Here is a 22081-nt window from a genome sequence, read left to right on the forward strand (position 1 = left end):
GAGGACTGGGAACCTGAGTGGCTCGACTGGAGACCACTTTCTGGCAGCCTGGGCTTGTCTTCCAGTTCAGACTGTTCAGCTCCATAATCTTTAGCAAGTCGCTGTTACATGCCCATACCTGGGGAGCAAAGGGGTCACAGAGAGGCGTAAGAGTCCCATGGAGGAAGCAGACCCCTGAACAGATAAAAACAGGACCAGGTAGGCGTGATCGTGATGCTGAACTGGTGGATCAGGTGGGCTCCCTGGAGGAGGGGTCTGAGTCTTGAAGGATGAGCATGGTGGCCAGGGTAGGAGAGTGAGGGTGGCATTCTTGGTAGAGGGAACAGCCAGAGCAAAGGCCCTGGGCACCAGGAAATGGAGGGTGGACCGTTTAGTTTGGCATCACCAAGGCACACAGTAGGGCAGGCAAGAGCTGGGGCTGGAGCGCTAAGAGGCAGCCAGAAAGGAAGGGAAGGCCCCGGCCACCTTGCCAAGTGACATTACCACTTGGCCACTGCCTAAGGTCTGCTCAAGTGTCACCTACTCAAGGAGACCTTCCTTACTCCCTGCCTCGACTAGATTAGAGCCCTCGCCAGCACTCTCAGCCCTCCTTCCCTTTCCATCATGGTGCTTCTAGCTCCAACTGGAATTATAGAATTATCCTGTGATTTGGGGTCACTGTCTCCCCGACTAGACACTGTGGGTTTTCTCTTCACCCAGTGCCTTGCACTGTTCCTGGTATATATGAGTCACTCAATAAATGCTTACTAAATGAATGAATGGCTAATGAATGGTTCTCATTAACTCATCGTGGGATGGCTGGGAGGGGGCGAAACTGGAGACCAGCTGGAAGGCTAGTGGAATAACTTTGCCTGAAAGATGATAAGGGTCTGAAGCACGTCAACCTGGTGGGAAGGCAGAAGAGCAGGCCGGCGTTGCTGGATCTAGGTGTGGGGGGAGGGAGAAGTTGTCTGGATAAGTCCCAGGTTGGGCTTACTTCCTGGATAGGACAGGTGCTGGGCCATCTGCCGAGGTGAGGAAGAAGGGAGAAGAAGCAGGTCTGGGGGAGAGAAGGGGTGGGATGAGTACATCACCGCCACGGTGAGCTTGAGTTTCCAGACGTTCAGGGCATCCCTTTCCTGGAAGCAGACCCTCTGACCCCTCTGGCCACCTCTGGCGCCCCCTCCTCCGGAGCATTAGCATCCACGCTGACCCTGCTGAAGCCAGACCAGCCCCTGTGCTTTTCTATTCCACCAGCCCCACGCGGGGTCACCAGACTCCCTGGGGGAAGGCGGGTGCAGGCCTGGCCGACAAAGACTGCTGGTCTTAACAGGAGGCTGAAAAGGATGTCTGCTGTATAAATGGAATTCAAGCGGACTCCCTGGACAGGCCGGCTGGCTGTTCCACACTGGGGCTTATCCCTTTTAGGAACTTTCTCCTTCATTATAACCAGTCTGTGCCTAGAGGCAGGAGATGGGAGTGACAGTACAACCATCTGAGGGACACGGCAAGAGGCAACAGCAGGGCAGGGATCCAGCTTTATTCCCAGGAATAATCAAGGAGGAGGGGATTGGCTTCGAAAACCTGGGGTGCGGCTCCCAGCCTGGAAATGGGTCAGTCAGATTCGTCTTCCATGCCCTGGGCTGGCCTGAACACACACACACACACACACACACACACACACACACACACGTGCGCGTGCGCACGCGTGCAGCACAGGAGCTGCGATGGAGGGCTGGACGGCTGGATGGGGTCTAGAGTAACCGCCCTGACCCCACCCAGCCTGCTCGTCCCGCCGAGTCAGTCTTTCTGAAGTTCCACAGTTGACCATGCCACTCTCCTACTCAGCAACCTTCAGTGGCTCCTCGTTGCCTTTGGGATGAAGCTGAAGTCCAAAGCCCAGGGTTCAAAGACCCCTTTAGATTGACCTCAACCCACCTTCCCAACATTTCTACTCACTCTCTCCCTCCCCGCATGAGGGCACTTCGCGGCAGCCCAGACGGTCTCCTCACTGACTTGAGGTCTCAGAGAAAGACAGAATCGTGGACAGTTAGGGCAAGGCCCAGAGAAGGTAAGTGATTTGCCTCAGGCCAGAGTCAGAGCCGAGTCTAAGGATGCTCGTTCATTCATTTATTCAACGTGTACTAAATGCCCATTCCCTGCCAGATGCTATTCTGGTTCACATAAGAACGTGGAACCCACCTTCAGTCATTGATTTAGCAAATGTTTATTAGGCACCTTCTATGTGCCAGGCCGGGCGCAAGATGCAACAGCAAACAAAACGGAGAAGTCCTGCATCCTTGGAGAGTTGGGGAGCTACACAATCAATAAAGCTATATGACAGGCGGTGATGAGTGCTGTGAAAAAGAACACCGAAGGGAAGGGGACCGAAAGCGATGGCAGAGAGGCACATTTCATTGAGGGTGCTAACGAAAGTGGGTGTCTGAGCAGAAACCTGAAAGAAGTGCGGCTCCCCTGGAGGAAGAGCGGTTCAGGGAGAGGGAGCAGCAATGACAAAGGCCCTGAGGCAGCAGAAGCTCGGTGAATTGGGAGGTAGGCGGGAAGTGGAGAATAAGGCCGCCAGCGACCGCAGAGAAGAAGAGTGGAGTACTCCAGCCAAGGTAAGGACTTCGGCGCTTACTCTAAGTGAGATGAGGCTCTGAGCAGTGGAGGGATGTGAGCGGAATTGGGTGAAGGAGGGAAGAGTCAGACAGACACGTGCAGAGCGACAAGAGCACAGCAGCCCTGGGACAGGCTCAGGGACGTTTCCCCAACTAGCTTCCCAACGCAGGATGGTCAGGTGTTTAGGCAAGAGAAGTGTGTGTGTGTGTGTGATGTTTAGTAGGGGAGAAGGAAAGGAGAAGAGAATAGTAGCGAAAAATAATACCCAAGATTTATTAAGCACTCAGTATGTGCCAGGAACCGTGTTAAGTATTAATTCATCTAATATTCCATTCCCCCATTTTACAGATGACAAAATGGAGGCAAAGGGAGATGAATTTGTTCCAGCCCATGCTACTAGTAATGATTGAGTGGCACATAAACCCAGGCAGTCTGGCTATAGAGCCTGCATTTCTAACCACCGCATGATGTCACAGAGTAGAAAGTGTTCCAGGTGGAAATGAGAGGAGCAAGGCGAGTAGAGGCGGGGGGTAGGGGGGGGTGGGTGCTGGTCAGGCATCTGGAGCAAGGAGGGCTCTGGCACTTTCCCTTCCTTCGAACAGCATCCTAGAGTTAAGGAAGCCCAGGCCAGGGCAGGGTCAGATGTGCTGTGTGTAGGTGTATGAGGTCACATCTCAGCCCCAGGGGGCTTAAAGCCTGAAGGGGCTCCCAGCTGCACCTACACCCTAATTGCCTTTAGATCTTGACTACTTAAAGTGTGGCCCCCAGACATGCAGAATTGGCATCACCAGGGAGCTCACCAGAAAAGCAGAACCTCAGGCCCTTGCCCAGACCTCCTGATTCACAATTCGCATTTCAGCAAGATCCTCAGGAGATTTCTTGTAGACCCATTAAAATTTGTGAAGCCTTGCTCTGGTCTCAGGCCAAACATGATTTCAAGAAATCCTGCTCTGATGGTCCCCCACCCCACAAGATCTCAACCTACAATTTTATTCTCTCAAAGCAGCTTCAAATCCTCCTCCATAGCACTGACCACATTGTCATTCAATTGTTCTCAAAGTTGCTGTACATAGTAATTATCTGGGGAGAGTGAAATACTCAGAGGGTCAGCTGCCCCCCTGGACAATGAGATCAGAACTGAGGTAGTAGGTTTTTTAATGTCCCCTCACCCCCAATGCCTCAGTGTTTCCATCCTACAATCAAGTCTTTGAACCCTTGATGTAACCAAATACTTCATGTCTCTCTCCTTTGAGAAAAGTCCCAGGAGAGCAGGGATTACATCTGCCCCGTTTACTGCTGTTCTCAGCTTCTAGAACAGTACCTGGCACAAAGGAGGTGCTCAATGAAAACTTCTCAAAGAAAGCAGGAAGGAGGAGGGGGAGGAGGAGGGAAGGGTATCCTCATCTGACAAACTTATCTCGGAAGAGCAGCAGCTGCCGCTATTTCTGGGATAAAGGAAGAGCAGAGTCGCTGCCCAGATGCTGACCAACTTCACTCATAACACCCGACCATGTGTCGCCCCTTCTCACTCACTACAGGCGCCCAGGAAAGCAAATAGCTCGGCTGGGTGTCGGCTCTGCCTCTCACCAGAGGGAGCGGTTAAGGATGAAGACTGTCAGCGTGGAGAGGGGGAGAGGAGGCCTGGTGCCTGCTGTCTGTGGGGTTCCCTTCGAGGCCCCTTCTGTCCCAACCACTCCTGCACACAGTGGTGTGACACAGGACCTGTACGTAAGATGACTTGAGATGCACCTGGGCCCAAACCCTCAACCCAGCTCCCAAGGGCTGGGATCCTGGCTCCAGATTCACTCAGGTTTCTGCATGGAAACAAATCAGGACCTTGTTTAACACCAGAGTACACATCGCTTTACCTCTCCCGCTAAAGCAAACTTCTCTCCATTCCTTCTGGAGAGGTTCATGTAATAGCGTGTGAAATGAAATGTCAACAAGAATTAGAACAAATGGCATCGTAATCCCCAGCAGATGACAGGCAGCCAGGGGCAGGCCGTCTCTGACAGCCCGAGCCGGAGGGAGCCAGCCTGGGAGACCCCAACCCAAGCTCCGGAAACGGGGACCTCTAGGCAACCCTCTCCCTGCCTGCAAGTGGAATATGGTCTTTGAGTTCTGACAGCAGAACAGAAACCGCCTTTGACATAGGTAGCAGATTTCCTCTGACACACAATTAGCAATGACAAGTGTTCCCCGGGGTGAGACCCAAAAGCTCCATCAGTCAGCCCATCAGGGGTCATGTGGATGGGGGGTCGTCCTGACCAGAGCCTCGACCTACTACCAGGAATCATCAGCTCACCTTGCCTGGCATCGGACTGATGCTCTTCACAAGCCCCTGCATCTGTCGGCTCATCTGCCCTGGGGGCTCGGAAGTGTGAGAGAAAAATGCCTCTGCCCTCTGCCCACCTGGACCACAGAGGGCAAAAGCCAGGCTCACTTAACTTGATCATGGAAACAATGAATGTTGATTGGTTGCTTACCACAAGTTGGATCCTAGGCTAAGAATGTTATGTGCATTATTCTTTTTAATCTGCTCATTCATTCAAACACATATTTATTGAGTGCCTGCTATGCGGCAGGCACTGTTCTAGGCACAGCAGAGAAAGAACAGACACAAATAGCAGCAAAGTGTTATGGGGGGCGATGGTGGACCCATGCCCAGTGCAGTGGGGACACCAAGGACGAAGGGAATGGTAATGTATATGTGTGAGAGAGAAATGGTGGGGAGTCTTGGGGAGGGTCCAGAAGGGCTCCCAAACCCCTGGTGTGAGATGGTGTTCAGGTGATGGACAGGGGGAAGGTGTTCCAGACAGAAACTGAACAGGGCAGAGAGCCACCATTCCATATATCCCGTGGCACTGAGCCCAGGGCTGGGAGCAGGTTGGTGCTCTCCGTGGTACTTGCCGTGTAAACAAGATGGGAGAGATGCTATCTGCATCCTTCTCGCCTTCAGTGGAAGAAGGCAGCCAGACTCTCCTTGACGACCGGTAGAGGTCCCCAGTCCAGGCCTGCTGAGACTCACCCTCCAGTCTCCAGGACCCTCTGGTTTAGCGCATGCCTGTTTCCTCCTTATCTAGCTTCCTTGTAATACTCCTCCATAGACTGGTAGATCATTATTAAATACCAAGAAGTGAGAATTCAGAAGGTTATGCTCCTCTTCGTATTTGTAAAGGGCTTATCCACACCCTGGCAGAGCTGTTCTTTGTCCCTGCACCCCACCCTGCACGGGAAACAAGTCACGGGGTCCCCAGTGGACAGGCAAGGCTGAGGAGACAGCTCTTTACTGGCAGATGCATAATTTACTTAACCAATCGATAACAAATATGTAAGATAGGACTGTATGAGTCAGGAACTCTGTTAGGCTCCGTGGATACAATGAAATTGAGGACAAGTCCCTTTCTCCCAGAGGCACTGAGGCTGTATTGCAGATAAGTGACATGACTTGCCCAATTTCTGTGTTCTGGATAACCATTCAATCATTTGTTAATTCATTCAACATGTGAGTGATTGCCATGTGTCATGAGCTATTCTAGGTGCTGGGGATTCAGCAGTGAAAAAAACAAGGTTCCTGCTCTCATGGAGCTTACATTCCAGCAGGGGAGACAAGCAATGCATAAACAAAACATTTGTCCAACACTTTAAAGTTTATAACACACTTTCTCCAACATCATCCCAGTTCTTGCTTCAGTCCTGTGATAACTGTATTTTTGTTATTCTCATTTAATAGATGAAGAAATGAAGACTCAGAGAGGTTAAGTGACTTACCCTAAATCACACAGCTAATTATCAGTGAGACCAGGACTCAAACCCCAGTTTTCAGACACATGAGATCATGTGTTCTTTAGGCAATACTCTGGCAGGACAATGATGTTACCAGAAGAGCTAAAGGGAGAAGGGGTATTTATAGTGGGGGCTTTCCTTCATCTATCTGGGACTTCCAAGGAGGATACTTAGGTTTGGAAAAACTCTGCTTATTCTCATAATGGCTGACAAATGACCTATGGTAGACCAGATGTCTAAGAAATCACAGGGACCTGTGAAATCCTGGGCTGGAATAATACTTGTTGTTTGATTAGTTTTTTGTTTATTTGCTTGTATTATTTTGTTATGACAATCCTTGTTTTGTATACGATGACATTTCTCCAGTGGAGACTGTGTATGTATGTATGGGAGAGGCAGGTAAGCAGACAGGGAGAAGTGAGGAAAGACAGAGGGTAATGGCCTGACCTCCAAGGAACCTTGTTCAGCCACCGCTCACTCCTTCCACTAACATCGAGCAAGTTCCCAGTGTGCCCTGGTGCCGAGAAAGCACAAGGCAAGGCTTGTCCACCTGCTCTGCGGAGGCGGCCCACCAGGCCCGCTGTACCCATGGGCTTGCCTGTGCCCCTGCCACGTGTCTGGTGCCTGAGCAGGTGCCCTCAGACACCTGCTGAGGTGAGGGCAGGTGAGGGCAGAGGCTGAGGGCACCTGCTCAGCCTCTACAGAAAGATCTATTTCAAGGCACTGGCCTGGTGCTGGGCATGGGGCTCCCACGCCAGAGATGAGTGCTGTTCCCATCTGTAAATGGCTCCAGCTTCTGGAAAAGCAGCCACAGACAAGAGCTTAGCAGCAAACAGATCACCCCCACCAAGCCTGTGATTCACCAGGGCAGAGAGCCAGCCTCCCAGGGGCAGGGAGGCAGCAGCCCTGGGAGGTGCCAGGGAGGGGCACGGAGCTCTGGCCCACACTTAAGGATAGAATTTATTTCTTCTCCTCTGCATAGCCTGTCGGGCTATTCTGCTAGTTCTTCCACTTATTTTATTTTTTTTCCCCAAGGTTGGAGAGAGTTTCCATCCCAGCTGTGCAGGGCATTTCCCCAGAGAGGCTTAAAGAACCTCAGACCAATTAGCTGGAAGTCTGTAACCAGGGTTTTTTTTACTCTCCCTTCTCAGCAAGCAGACTTCTCCCCTCTGGGAATGGGCCTCCCTACGGCCAGTCCAGGTTTACTGCGCATGCAGGAGACGGGAAGTGTGGAGTGTGAGGAAGGGAAAGGGGGAAGAGATGAGGGAAAGGGCTTCTGGAAGGCAAGAGGAGGAGGAGAGGAGCAAACAGAGAAGAAAGGCAAGTACACGTGGAGAAGAAAACAAAAAGGAGAAGGGTTTGTGCTATTCCGGTGATCTGTGCCTTGGGGCCTTAATGTCATATTGCAATGTAGGCAGAAAATCACAACAAGCATTTCTGAGCCTCATTCTGGGCATCTAGCACTGTGGGAGATGCACAAGTGTGAAGCACAGCCTACACCCCAGAGGGGTTTATGTTCAGGCGGAAGGGTCGGTCTGAGCATTGCATGTTCAAGGTCCAACTTGATACAAATAAAAACGTTTTCATCGGGAAGCTGGAAAATCTGGTGACAGTCAGAACTGGAGTCATCATCGCTCACATTGGGGTGAGTCTGGGCCTGCACAGCGGGGTGAGTCTGGACCAGCAGTGGACCTCCCTGTGCCTCAGTTTCCCTTCTGTAAAATGGAGATGATACAGTCTTGATGCCCTTACATGGCCATGGGGCCCCTCAAAGGAGACCCTGTGGGTGAAAATAAATTCTAAAGTAAATTCTAAAGCGGGACTGAAATGCAGGAAACACAGAGCAATCAAGGTCTGGATACTGAGGCACTGAGGCCACTCAGAGGGTGGTCAGAGTTCTGGGGGCCAGAGCACTGGGCTGGGCTGGGAAAGAGAAATGACCAGTTTTAGAAGAGAAAAGGGAGGCTGGTGAAGGCAGGGGAGAGGACACCAGATGAAAGGCATGAGGTGGGAATATATTTTTATTTGTGGGGCAATTAACAAATAGTTCTCTGTTTGGTTCTTTTGCTTGCTCTCTCTGCCCTCCTTCTCCCACCCTGGCAATTTTATGTGACTCCTTCTGCCTTGAATAGGCTCCTATCCTCCTACCCTTCTTTTTGATGAACTTTTCCTAATATTTCAGGTTTTTTTAAGATGTCATTCCCCAAAAAGGTCTTCCTGATTCCCAAGGATGGGTGCTCCAATATACCTTAAGTTAGTGTTTAGTTCTAAACATTTTTACTATGACCCAAAATAAGAAATATATTTTATATTTTACATTACCAGACACGCACACATATCAATATATAAAATGGAAACAAAGTTTTAAAGAAACATTTTCCCCTCATTATGGCTGTGATCCCATAATATCATTCTGTCATATTTTTCTTCTGCTCTATTTAATTTTTTAAAAAATGCTGGTTGTGACCCACTAAGTTAATTTCATGACCCACTAATGGGCTGGTCACCCGCTGTTTGACAACACTGCCTTCCTCCTTCTCTCCCGGACCGCATCCATGCCCTGGAGCACCATGCACATCTGCAGCCCCCGCCTGACTGCAAACCCCCCCGAGGACAGGCATTTCCTCATGCTCTCTCCTGGACCCAGCCGCAGCTCCATGCCTGATGCCCAGGAGGTGCTTTAAAAACACTGAATGGATTAGTTATTGAATGGAGGGATATCTGGCTGGAGCAGAAGAGAACAAAATAAGAGTGGAACAGAATGAGGGCCTTGAAAAGTGGGCAGATGAAGGTGAGTTTTAAGAGAACATGTGAGGGCAGCAGGGCAGCAGTCCCAGGCTGAAGAGGAGGAGGGCGCTGACTGCAGGGGCCACGAGGAAGGGCCCATCCTGCAGCCATTTGAAGGGAGACGTGACAAGGCTTTAAGGCAGAGAGCTCTAGGGGTGGCAGAGAAGAAGTGGCAAAGAGGACCCCAAGTCTCTAAGCCTGGAGGCAAGATGCCTTGCAATAGCTGTCCGGCCCGATCACTACAGCTTAGTAAAGACCCACAGTCACAGCTTATGTTTCTTGACCACCTACCATGCGCAGGCGCTGTACCAGATGCTTTGCGTACACCCGCTATTTACAACCACAAACCCGAGTAACCTGCCCAAGGTCACACAGCTGGTGAGTGGCCCAGCCAGGACTCAAGTGGGATCAGTCCGAGTCCATGGTGCATACGCTTTCCCATGCACCACCTCGTCCACACCCCAGTTCTCACCTCTGCCTCCTGTTCATCAGTTTCTATGGCTGACACAGTCTAGGAGCCCTTGATTTCTTTAAAATTGGGAATCACGTGTAATCAGGAGGGGAGTAGATAGGTGTATGGCGGAGGGTTGGATGCGTGAGGTGTGGTGGAGACGGTCTCTGTGTTGACAACCTTAAGTGTGTGGGAACGTCCAAGGGATGAGAGCAGGGCATTCATACATTCATTCTTTCACTCTTTCAACAAACATTTATTGAGTGCCTACTATGTGCCAGGCACTGGCCAAGGTGCTAAAGGTACAATGGAGAATGAAGTTCCTGCCCTTGTGGAGTTCACATTCTAGAGAAGCGGGGAGCCAGATGATTATCAAATAGATATAGAAAATTGTGCCAGGAGACAATGGGTGCTGAGAGACAGGTGAAGCAGGGTTGGAATTAGGCCACTGCCAACAGGGCAGTCTGGGGAGGTCTCTTGAGGAGGTGACATTTGAACAGAGACCCAGGGAAAAGCTCCACAGGAACATCCACAGTTGCAGGGAGGGAAGATGAAGAAGCAACAGCAAGGAGAGTCGAAGAAAACCCATGAAAGAGCAGGGGAGCCTCCAGAAAGACAGCAGGGGGTTTGGTAGAGAGGAGAGAAGGTTTCAGGAGCCAGGAACAGCAGGGAAGACATGAGAGACCTCAGTGAAATACTGAGATTATTGACAAAACTCTGCCAAGCCAGTGCTGCAATCGGCCAGGGCACACCTGCATCCGGGCCCACAGCCCCAGCCCTAGGAATCGTGGGATCTTCCAGGAGCATGCCTGGTCCATCCGCAGGGCACAGCCACTGTCTCCAGCCTCTGGGAGTCGGGCACATGGGTCAGGAGTCACGGCGAGGAGGAGAGAGCTGTTCTCAGCCTGAACTGGGGCATCACTGCCCTCTTGAAGCCCCTTAGGAGGAGCTGCTTGTGGTGTGTCTGGGAATCTCTGCTTTCAAAAGGGTCCCACCTCACCCTTGCAAGGGCAGGGCTGACTTTGAAGCCTCTTCCACAAACCTGGGTGTCCTCTCCCCCTTCCTCTGCCTCTCACTCTCCCGTGTAGGGTCTAAGAAGAGGAGAAGGAAACCCTGGGGCTGGCCGACAGGGTGGCTCATCCTACCCGAGCCCATGCTTCACCATCTCACATCAGAGTTTGCAGCTCCTGGCATCCTAATAAGGGTAAGACGTTTCTGGAGCTTGGCTACCATTTCCTTGCCTTCCTTCTCCCCTCACAGCCAAGGTGGCTGGAAAAGGAGGGAACATCCCACTTGGCTTCTCCCACTCACACGTCCCTCCTTCCCAGAGGGAGATGCTGAATGCAGGATCGAAGCCTGCCCAAGGCCATGCTTAATGCTAAGAGAGAACCCAGAAACTTCCATGCTTGCCTCCTTCTCTTGGCAACCAGTGCCTCCTAACCACCCTCAGGAGGGTTGAAAGGCCAGAGGGAGAGAGACAGACAGACAGACAGGGACACAGAGACAGAGAGAGAAGTCTGGTTCCCTCCCCTCAGCTCTTCTTTTAGAAGGAGATCCTCCCCTTAAGCCATGTTCCAATGAAAAAGAAAATAATAACAATAGCAACAAGAGCACTTTACTGAGCACTTACTACATTCCAGGCATTATTCTAAATGCTTTATAGGAACAAGCTCATTAAATCCTTAGGAAACCTGATAAGGTACCCTATCCCCACTGTACACAAGAGGGAACCGAGGTACAGAGAGGCTAATTAGCTTACTCAAATCTGGTGTAACAGTATGGTGGACTTCTTTAATCTCGGCTTCAGATGAAACTCTACATCTCCAGTGAAGTGCAAGACGAGCATGCAGGATCCAAGCGGTCCACCCACCCCGGCCCTCAGTGGGTCAGGGAGAGTAAGAACAATGGGGCTGTTGAAGATGGAAGAGGGGCGCTGAAGAGCAGAGGTGGTGTACTCTGCCTGCTCCCTGGTCAGGTCAAGCCAAGAGTGAGGGGCTTGAAGGGAACCTCTCAGGGAGTTTTACGTGGGTCCTCTGAACTTGGGAGACACGGAACACTGGCGTCTAATTCATGCCTGAATAATCTACAGGGAAAGTGATGGACGTGCTCACTGGTAGCTTGGACGTGGAGCAAAGGAAAGTGGCCTCACAGGTATCCCAGGTTTCCAGGCAAAGGAGCACTTCCTGTGGTCGGGGGTGGACACCAGAAGGGAGAGAGCCTGCCTAGAGGGTGGTGGGCCCCGCAGGGACGTGGTGGGGCCCCCAACACTCGGTGTTGAGAAAGGAGTTGAGAGCCCATCAGGGAGAGGGCATCACGTACAAAAGGGGAACTGAGGGTGCTTCCTAGTGACTGGGTGGGGCAAGGGTCTCCAAAGAACCTTGAAAGTTCTCCCCAGGTGAGAAAAGTCAGCTTTATACATCTGCTGGGCCCAAAGAACTCATAAGAACTTCCATGCCCAGCCCTCCGGATCTCCCTTTCCAACTGCCCTAACCTGGGAAGAGAGAAGGAGAGGACCCAGGAGGGGGTTTCCTCTGCCCCCCAGACCCACTGTCTACCCTTTCCTGGCTCCAGCTGGAGGCCGACGTCTGTGGACTGAATCAGCAGGCTCCGTGCCTTCCAGCAGGAGGCACTGTGGGCTAACAGGCCTGGAGGTTGCCAGTGCCTCTGCCTCTGCTCACCAGTGCCCCTCCCCTCGGGTGGCCCTATCCATACGGCTCCTTCTCTTGGTTCCGGTAACTTCTCCTTCCCCTGGCACCTGCAGGGCCTGCCGACACCTTTGGAAATAGTCCCTTTATTAAACTCCCCTCAACTTTCCTGCTTTTGAGAGCCTGTCAGACCTGGACTGACAGAAGGAAAGAGAAAAAAGCCAGTCACATCCACCACCCTATTTCTACCAGCGGAACTCAGATCGGGGACGGGAGGTGACGTCACTGGGTGGGCTTTAAAGTTGTGATGATTGGACTGGGCTGGACACAGTAATGATGGAACTGAGGCGGTTTGTGTTACCTAAACATGACCTGGAAAGTCATGGGATCTGGCCCAGATTTCATCCAGGGCAGCAGAAGAATCAGCTCCACTGAATAAATTCACAGGGACAGTGGAGACAAAGTAAAGCTGCTTTCTCATCACACCGGGGGTCGCACTTGGTCAAGGCCCAGCTATTCTCACAAGCGCTGGAGCTGGGAATTCCAGCCCAGGCGGTCCGTCTCCAGAACCTGTGTCCTAACTCCTGTACAGTTTCCTGCAGGGCTGGTCCTCGTAGATGTGAGAATTTCTTTAATTTTCAATGATTGTCCCACGCAGGAGACCTAGACATCTAGACATCTCCAGCTCCTTCCTTCAGAATTCCATCCCTCGCTTCTGGATTTCTAATCTAAGCCCATCTTTTGGGGGCATTTCCTTTGGTTTCTCTAGGGAGGAAACTGACCTTTGAGCCAAAGGCTTTGAGCCAAAGTTCTTGTATAGAGTGTTTGTGAGATGGACCCTCCTCCTCTCCCACAGCTTAACACCAGCAGTTCTGCCTTTGATGTCAAGCTGGAGAGCAGTGTCTGGCGGTGGTCCTGGGGTTATCCTCAGCTTGGTCAAGATGCTCCTGAATGATTGGAATGCCAGCTTTCACAACTCCAGGCCTTTCTTCCCTCTACCTAGACTCTCTATATTCCCTTCATGTCCTGTTGTGACCCTCCAGGGCCTTCCCTAGATACCATCCACTCCAGGAATCCTCCACGGTATCCGTGGAAGCGTAACTCACCCCTTCCTCTGTGATCTCCTCTGCAGGATCTCAGCCATACTTTTATTACCACTCTCACACTGTGTCGCAATGATCCGTCTACACACTCGTCTCCCTCACTAGGCAGTGAGCGGCTCAACAGAAAGTTCATCTGTATTTCACAGGTTTCACATCTTCAGTGTCCAGTATGAGGTCTGACATGTGAAGGCTCAATAAAGGTTTTGAGAATAAATGAATGAATGAATCAGTGAGAGAATGAATTCCTTTAGCTTTTGAATCAAATGAACTAAACAGCCAATGTTTATTAAACACCCTCTACATGGCCATCACTGTGCTAGGCACTGGGGGAGGTCACCTCAAGGATAAAGGAACCATTTCTGCCCTTGAGAAACAATCTGGCCAGGGAGACAAAGGTAATTAACACACACGTAGTAGTAGCGTGGTAGTAACAGCAACTAGCACTTACGGAGTGCTTGCCCTGTGCCAGGCTCTTCTAAGTGAGTCACCAGGTGGTAACTCATCTTAACCCTCATAATCACCCTATGAAGAAGGTGCTGTTATTATCTCTAATTTATGGATGAGGAAACTATAGCTTATAGCCCCCTCCCCTCCACCAGCTAGGAGGGGCCATACTGAGTTCCACACATGCAGGACAGACTGCAAAGGTTGCAGGAATAAAGGGAAGAGGGAGATGCTTGTGGGCAGGGGTAGTCAGGGAACGCTTTGAGGGAGACGCAGGATCTGAGCTGAGTCATGAATCCCCATCCCCCAAACCTTTTCTCCCACCCTGCCGGGGTCCAGGACCCTCATCCCCATGCATCTGGAGCCCTGGGGGAGACCACTGAACGTTAGATGACTTTGTGAGGGCACTGATATCATTAACACTCCTGGGGCGTCCGGTGCCCCAGCTCCTGCCAGGCGCCTCCCCAGTTCTGGAGCCCGAGGGGGCAGGAACCCACAGCAGCTGCTGATTAATTTCCACTGACAAGAGGTTGCGTCTTCGGCAAGCACGGTATTAAATAGCTCCTTTTGATCATAATTAAGTTTCTCTCCAGCTGATGCTATAAATAGCCATGCCCTATTGATTGGAGGGTCTGGGCTGTGAGCTCAGCATCCTCCGGGAGCCTTTCCAGGCTTGGCCTGGGCTCTCGAGTCCCACTTTTCTCTTCCTGACACGCAGCATTCCTAAATTCAAGGGCAGGTGCAGCCAGGCACCAGGCTTGGGTTCGGCTCATTTTTTCAACCCTCCTCCACCCTCCACTGCCATTCCAGCTGAAGCCAGGGTTGACTCACTGGGTTACTTGGCTTCCTAGACAGAGACCTCAGTGAGCAGGACACCTGGCGTCTCCCCCTGGCCCCTCAGGACCTGGGCTTTCCCCTCTCTCAGCAATGGGGACAATATCCCTGGCCCTCTCTGCCCTGCCTGGACACCTCCCTATTATACCAACAAGGAAACTGAGGCCCAGACAAGTGAAGATCCCACTCAAAGTCTATAGAGGAAAAATAAACTCACAACTAGGTTGTCTCTTCCTCCTTCTCTTCTTAAAATAAAGCCAATCTTGTTTTTCTGTACTCAATGCAATGTCTAAGAGAAGATGAGAGGAGGGGCTTAGGGCCTTCAAATCCCAGGGTCACAATAGTGAGGCAGGGAGGCATCCAGAACAAAGCAAACTGATTACAATGCCGACCAACATATAGTGGTGAAAAAAGTGCCAGTGGGGCTTCCCTGGTGGCGCAGTGGTTAAGAATCCGCCTGCCAATGCAGGGGACACGGGTTCGAGCCCTGGTCCGGGAAGATCCCACATGCCACGGAGCAACTAAGCCCGTGCACCACAACTACTGAGCCTGTGCTCTAGAGCCCGCGAGCCACAACTACTGAGCCCGCATGTCGCAACTACTGAAGCCCGCGTGCCTAGAGCCCATGCTCCGCAACAAGAGAAGCCACTGCAATGAGAAGCCTGCACACCACAACGAAGAGTAGCCCCTGCTCGCCACAACTAGAGAAAGCCTGCGCACAGCAACAAAGACCCAACACAACCAAAAATAAAAATAAATAAAATAAATAAATTTTTTTTAAAAAGTGCCAGTGGAACTCTCTCCTTCTCCCCAACTAGATGCCCACCAGAGTCACTTCCCAGAAAGCAACAAGGTTTGCTAAACACACACATAGTGCTGCTGCCTAGCCTTGTTTTGCTCTGCCCCACTCTAGGGACATAATGGGCTGGGGATGAGACAGTACGGTAGAGAGGAAAGGTCTGGCTGAAATTGCCAGGATTTGCATGATCCCACCTCTGCCACCAACTAGTGCTATGGTCATCTATAAAATAAGTGGGTAGAATGAAATGACCTTTCAACTCCCAGTTCTTTTTTTTCTTACTTTTTATTTTACATTGGAGTACAGTTGATTAACAATGTTGTGATAGTTTCAGGTGTACAGCAAAGTGATTCAGTTATACACGTACATGTATCTATTCTTTTTCAAATTCTTTTCTCATTTATATTGTTACATAATATTGAGCAGAGTTCCCTGTGCTATACAGTAGGTCCTTGTTGGTTATCCATTTTAAATATTGCAGTGTGTACATGTCAGTTCTATAAAGTATAATTCTAAGTACAACAAGTGTATGTACACACATGCACCAGGAAAGGAGCATGGAAGAGCTGATGCTAAGTTTTCATTTTAAAGCAAGATGTTGCTTAGGCCCCCAAAGAGAGCATCTGCAGAGGGCCAGTGCTGGTGTCAGGCTCCTGTCTTCCACTCTTTACGGCAAACCACAGCTCTTGGACCAAATCTGTTCCATCTCCTGTTTTTATAAATAAAATTGGAACACAACCATGCTCATTCATTTACCTATTGTCTATGGCTGCTTTTGTGCTACAACAGCAGAGCTGAGCAGCTGGAACAGAGAAAGTATGGCTCACAAAGCCTAAAATATTTATTTTCTAGCTCTTTACAAAATAAGTTTGTCCATTTCTGCTAGGGCATGTCAGTGAGTGGGGAGGAGGAAGAAAAGGACTCGCTCAGTGGAGGTCAGGAATACAAACCTGGGGAGATCCTGGGCAGTGCAGGCTGCCTACTCCCCACTGTCCTGCGAATCAGGTTTTAGCAGGGGACATGGATAAGGACCCTTGAGTCCCTGGGGGCTCTGCCCAGTGACCTGGCAGCCTGGAGATAGGCTGTCCCCAAACCACCCAACACGCATGCACACAGAGATACCCAGTTGTGCAGGTGCGTGCGCATGCGTACGCACCTGCACACGCACACACACGTGGCTGGGGTAGCTAGGTTGGGGCAGAGAGATACTTTCATCCTGAGCGTGTGACAGAGAGAGGGTCCTAATCCATCTTGTATACAGGCATCCAACCCGACCAGGCTGTGCTCATCCCTGCCAGGGTCCCATGGCTAATCTGCTCCAGAAACCTCTCCAATCCCCTGCAGAGCCCCGAGCTGAGGCTGGAGTAGGAGAGAGCCTGGGGTCTAATCGGCAGTGCCCAGGAGCAGAGCCGTTCCCTGGGAAGAGTGGGAAAAGTTGGTCACCAACAAACAGAGCAGACTGGAGGCCCTGCGAGCTTCACTTAGCAATATGACGTATGAACAGAGCAGCGAGCTGCCAGGGAACTGGGGAGCAGGAAGCGGCTGGAGGGAGGGCACAGAGACATTGAGTAGAATCAGCACTGATGAAATAAAAACACACTGCCGGTTAGCCTGCACTCTGTGTGCTCCCCAAAACGGTCCAGGCTTGGGCTGCTCAGCTGCTCAGAAGAATGCTCCCCATTCTTCTCTACCCTCTGGAGCTGGCAGGCCCCCTCTGTCTAGCCCTGTCCTGGCGGCCAGCATTTCACAGCAGCCCTTGATCTCCACCCCAGAGCCTCCAGCATCCATCTGGCAGGCTGTGGGGGGCTTTGATGGTCTTCTCTTCCTCAACATGAAGCTGATCTGGTTTTTCAGGGTGATGGCAGGGAAACAAAATCTCCCGATTAGTTCTCACACGCGGCCGCCCGAGGCAATATGCTGCGTTCTCCAGCTCTGCCATTATGCATCTTGCTTGTAATTGCTTTAGAATGACACTCATCAGGTTCTGTTTTATCACCCAATGACAGATCCATAGAGGGGAAGGGAAACGCACTCACACACACACACACTCATAGATGAAGCCAGACTGCATAACGGTGAGGCAGAGTGATTGCTCTGAAATTCCAAGAGCTAGACTCTGTCCTCTTGCCTAAATAGAGAATGTGTTGCATTCGCTGTGATTGCTTTCGCGTATCAAAGCGAGGTGAGGCAGCCAGTGGTGGACTGCCTGGCCCGTGCTTCTAGAAGCACCTTCCTATGCTCACCCGGCTCCCTCTAAACTTTCCACAAAACCCTCAACCTTCTCGGCTATAATTACCCAAGGGATGAAGATTTCTTTCCAGGAGCAAAAGGCAACTATAAACAGAGAGGGAGAGATAGTTATCCCTCTGTATTTAAACACTCCACCTCGAGCACCCTAAAGTGAACAGCCCTCCGTTCCTGCCACCCTGGGTCTTCCTGTGACTCCCATTGCTCCAGGAGGCTCACCCCATCCACCACTTCCCACCCTCAGCAGGTGGGGCCTCCGTCATTCCTAAAGGTCACAAGGGTGGGAAGCTCCCAGTGTCCTCCGAAAACTGAGCTGCAGACATGCTAACTTCACTTACTGACTCCTGCTTCCTGGGGCCAGTGGGGGTGGGAATATCTGTATTCTCTCCCTGCCCACTGCTGGGAAGGTGGGTAAACCCAAGAGACCGGCAGCTGTGACAAACAAACCAGAGCATCTTCTGTGCCAACACTGTCCCTGCCAGGTGCTCTGCGGCAGGTACGAAGTAGAACACTGAGAGCCCTGAGGGGTAGAAATGGTTGGGTGTGAGGTCCCCGCGGTCAAAGGGTCTCACAGTCCTAGCAACGTCTCCCTTACCCACCTTGGACCAAACCCCTCCATGCCCCACTGCTGGGACCTGCATCCTCTTCCCGAGCTGGCTTCTCAGCAGACCCCAAACAAATCCTCCAGTACCCTGCAGTCCATAGCTATTTAGGGCTTAAAATCTGGGCCCAGAGAAAATAAAGAAAATATCCCAAAGCCAAAGATCCTTTCTTGCTAAGGATGCTGATCTTCAGAGTGCTTGAAAAAGCCCCACTTAGCAACCTTGAAGGGGATAGTTCATGGCCCTCAGTTACCTTCCAAACAGAGAAAGAGGATCCTCCATGGCGTGGGGACACTACAGGAGGCAAAGACCAGCCAAGGCTACGCACTGCTTCCTCCCCTCCCCAGAGGACTGGTCAGAACATGGACCTCTGTGGCTCCCTCCCCTAGCCCAGAAAGTTGCCAGGTAGAAACACTGGAAGATCCTTGGGGAAACCTGGGGCCAGAGGTGGGGTGGGGGAGAAATCCTATGTTGATCCCCCCAGGCTGAGACAGGGGGGAGAAGCTTGAAGCATCAATGCTACAGTCACATATGCAAAACTGTCTCAACTCTAGGGGAGACACGGGCTCTCAAACCCCTTCTCATATGAAGATGGGAACGAGCTTACATCCCTGGGGACGGACGGGGAGAGAACAGAACAGACTGTTTCCAGAGTACTTTCCCATCAGCACTCATCTCTCTATTTCTTAATGAGGAGCCCGAGGGGAGCCTGGGGCCTCAGCGGTGGAGCAAGTTAGTGAGTGATTGGGGGAACCCCATCCAAACTCCTGCTTCCCACTCTAGGGAAGCTCCCCAGGTCATGCCTTGCCTCCCCCTTCCTGCCAGAGTAATGGGGCGTTAGCCTGGGAGCCTGGGGAGGGGGCACAGATAAGGCAGCCTGGACTCTGTGCCTTGTCCTGGGGAGGAGGGAGGTGCTTTGGAGGGCGGTGCTCGCTCTGCCCGGGGACCTGGGCTACAGCCCGGCCTACTGTGCTGCTTCCTGGCCCACCTGCCAGGGGCCGGCAGCCAGGATCTCGGCTGGCCACAGAGGGCCTGTCCACCTGCACTCGTCACACACACAGTGGGCGTCCTCAGCTGCCCCTCCAAAAGCAAACACTGACGCCAGCGAGGCCATTGTACTCCCAGCAGCCCCGTCACCCCCATCAGACTCAGCTGGCACAATGTTTCCTAGTCTTTGTTGAATGTGTCCAATTTCCTGACCAACTCCCTGATAAATAATCATTTCCTCGTTCACTCCAGGCAGCTCCAAGCGAGGGAAGGGCAGAGGCTGCCTTGATGGGGAGGCTCTTTCTTTTGTTTCGTTGGTGTCTGAGAGCCAGGGTTGAACTCTGCTTAGAGCAGGGGGCACGGGCTGCTCTGCAAAGGCCTGTCTCATCCTCAGCAGCGGCCAGCAGTCGCTGAGCTCCCTCCTTGCTGCCGCCTTGGGCACCTCCTCTGCATCTTCTCTCCCCCTCCCTTATGCTGAAACTCTGCATCTCGGCATGGAGACCAGACTAGAATCTGCTAGGGTGCTGACCTAGGGAAATGGGTATCTGAAGGGAAGTCAGAGGGAGACACTAAAGACCTCATGGCATGAAGGGAAGGGCATCGGCCAGGAAAGAAAGTGATCCGGGTTCCAGGCCCCCTTTGGCTGCTGCTTGGCCGATACTGGGGCTGTGATCTCAGCTTCCTTGTTTCTAAGACATTGGGGTCCACAGAGCCCTCCTTGCCTGTGTGAGTGGTGCCCACAGAGCCGAACCCTTGGGCAGCTACAGTCCCACTTCTATTCTCCCTGCAGCTTCTGCCCTGAGTTTCCCTGGCTAGAGTTGCTGGCGTACCATCTGGTATTCCTGGGCGAGCCAAGCGCTGTTTACCAGTGACAGCTCTGTTCATCTGGCCATCCCTGCCCAGGAGCAAGTGCAAAAGAGCCCCTCCAAGCCCTGGGGATGGTTAACACTGGGCACTTACACATGCCAGGCACTGACTTAGGTACTGCATAAATGTCATTGATTTTCAACCTCACAGCAATCCTCATTTGCCAAAACAAGACATTGAGGTTCACAGGCAGATTTCTGTTTGGTCATGCCCTAAGAAAGTGGCCGAGCTGGGGACACATTCAACAAAGACCAGGAAACATCATGCCAGCTGAGCCTGATGGGGGTGACAGGGCTGCTCAGAGCACAAAGGCCTCGCTGGTGTCGGGCCCAGCTGGGACCCCGACGGCCCCAGGTGGAGAGAGGTGAAACTAAGGACGCTAAAGTAGAGTTTCCCAGCCTGGGGTCCACGGTACACAGGTGGGAAAGAATGGGTTACCTGCACGCAGGCAGGTGCAGATCTCCTCAGCCCCCAGGGCGGTCAGGTGACGTTGGGGGGAGCAGAGCCCCTGGTGAGTAACCTCCTTTCTGAAGCAGCCTGGCCAGCCCCAGTGGAGAAAGGTCAAAGGCACGGCCAGGTGACCACACTGGGAAGAACAGATCTAAAGGAAAAGAATCTAAAACCTGGAGCAAGGAAGGAGGCACAAATTGAGAGGGGCTTTTCTGAGACAGAATTGAAGATTATATTGTCAAAACTCTAGCTGTTGATCACAGCTAACTGCTGAACAATCATCGACAGGAAGACACTGGAACTCACCTAAAAAGATACCCCACATCCAAAGACAAAGGAGAAGCCACAGTGAGATGGTAGGAGGGGCACAATCACAATAAAATCAAATCTCATAACTGCTGGGTGGGTGACTCACAAACTGGAGAACACTTATACCACAGAAGTCCACCCACTGGAGTGAAGGTTCTGAGTCCCATATCAGGCTTCCCACGTGGAGTCCCACGTCGGCAATGGGAGGAGGACTTCCTAGAGAATCAGACTTTGAAGGCTAACAGGATTTGATTGCAGGACTTCGACAGGACTGGGGGAAACAAAGACTCCACTCTTGGAGGGCACACACAATGTAGTGTGCACATCAGGACCCAGGGGAAGGAGCAGTGACCCCAGGGGAGACTGAACCAGACCTACCTGCTAATGTTGGAGGGTCTCCTGCAGGGCGGGGTCAGGGGGGTGGCGGTGTCTCACCGTGAGGACAAGGACACTGGCAGCAGAAGTTCTGGGAAGTACTTCTTGGTGTGAGCCATCCCAGAGTCTGCCATTAGCCCCACCAAATAGCCCGGGTAGGCTCCAATGTTGGGTCGCCGCAGGCCAAACAACCAACAGGAAGGGAACCCAGCCACAACCATCAAAAGACAAGCGGATTAAAGTTTTACTGAGCTCTGCCCACCAGAGCAACAGCCAGCTCTACCCACCACCAGTCGCTCCCATCAGGAAACTTGCACAAGCCTCTTAGATAGCCTCATCCACCAGAGGGCAGACAGCAGAAGCAAGAACTACAATTCTGCAGCCTGTGGAACTAAAACCACATTCACAGAAAGATAGACGAGATGAAAAGGCAGAGGGCTATGTACCAGATGAGGGAACAAGATAAAACCCCAGAAAAACAACTAAATGAAGTGGAGATAGGCAACCTTCCAGAAAAAGAATTCAGAATAATGATAGTGAAGATGATCCAGGACCTCAGAAAAAGAATGGAGGCAAAGATCGAGAAGATGCAAGAAATGTTTAACAAAGTCCTAGAAGAATTAAAGAACAAACAAACAGAGATGAACAATACAATAACTGAAATGAAAAATACACTAGAAGGAATCAATAGCAGAATAACTGAGGCAGAAGAACGGATAAGTTACCTGGAAGACAGAATGGTGGAATTCACTGCTGTGGAAAAGAATAAAGAAAAAAGAATGAAAAGAAATGAA

General features: G+C 51.6%; 1 protein-coding gene across 3 annotated transcripts in view; it reads right to left on the reverse strand.

Annotated features, from left to right (window-relative positions):
• The window catches only part of KCND3 (potassium voltage-gated channel subfamily D member 3), a 230932-nt gene that overhangs the window by 178973 nt on the left and 29878 nt on the right, over positions 1 to 22081 (reverse strand). The window lies entirely within an intron of this gene.

This window comes from Balaenoptera musculus, chromosome 1, assembly GCF_009873245.2.
Source record: "Balaenoptera musculus isolate JJ_BM4_2016_0621 chromosome 1, mBalMus1.pri.v3, whole genome shotgun sequence".
Lineage (NCBI taxonomy): Eukaryota > Metazoa > Chordata > Mammalia > Artiodactyla > Balaenopteridae > Balaenoptera > Balaenoptera musculus.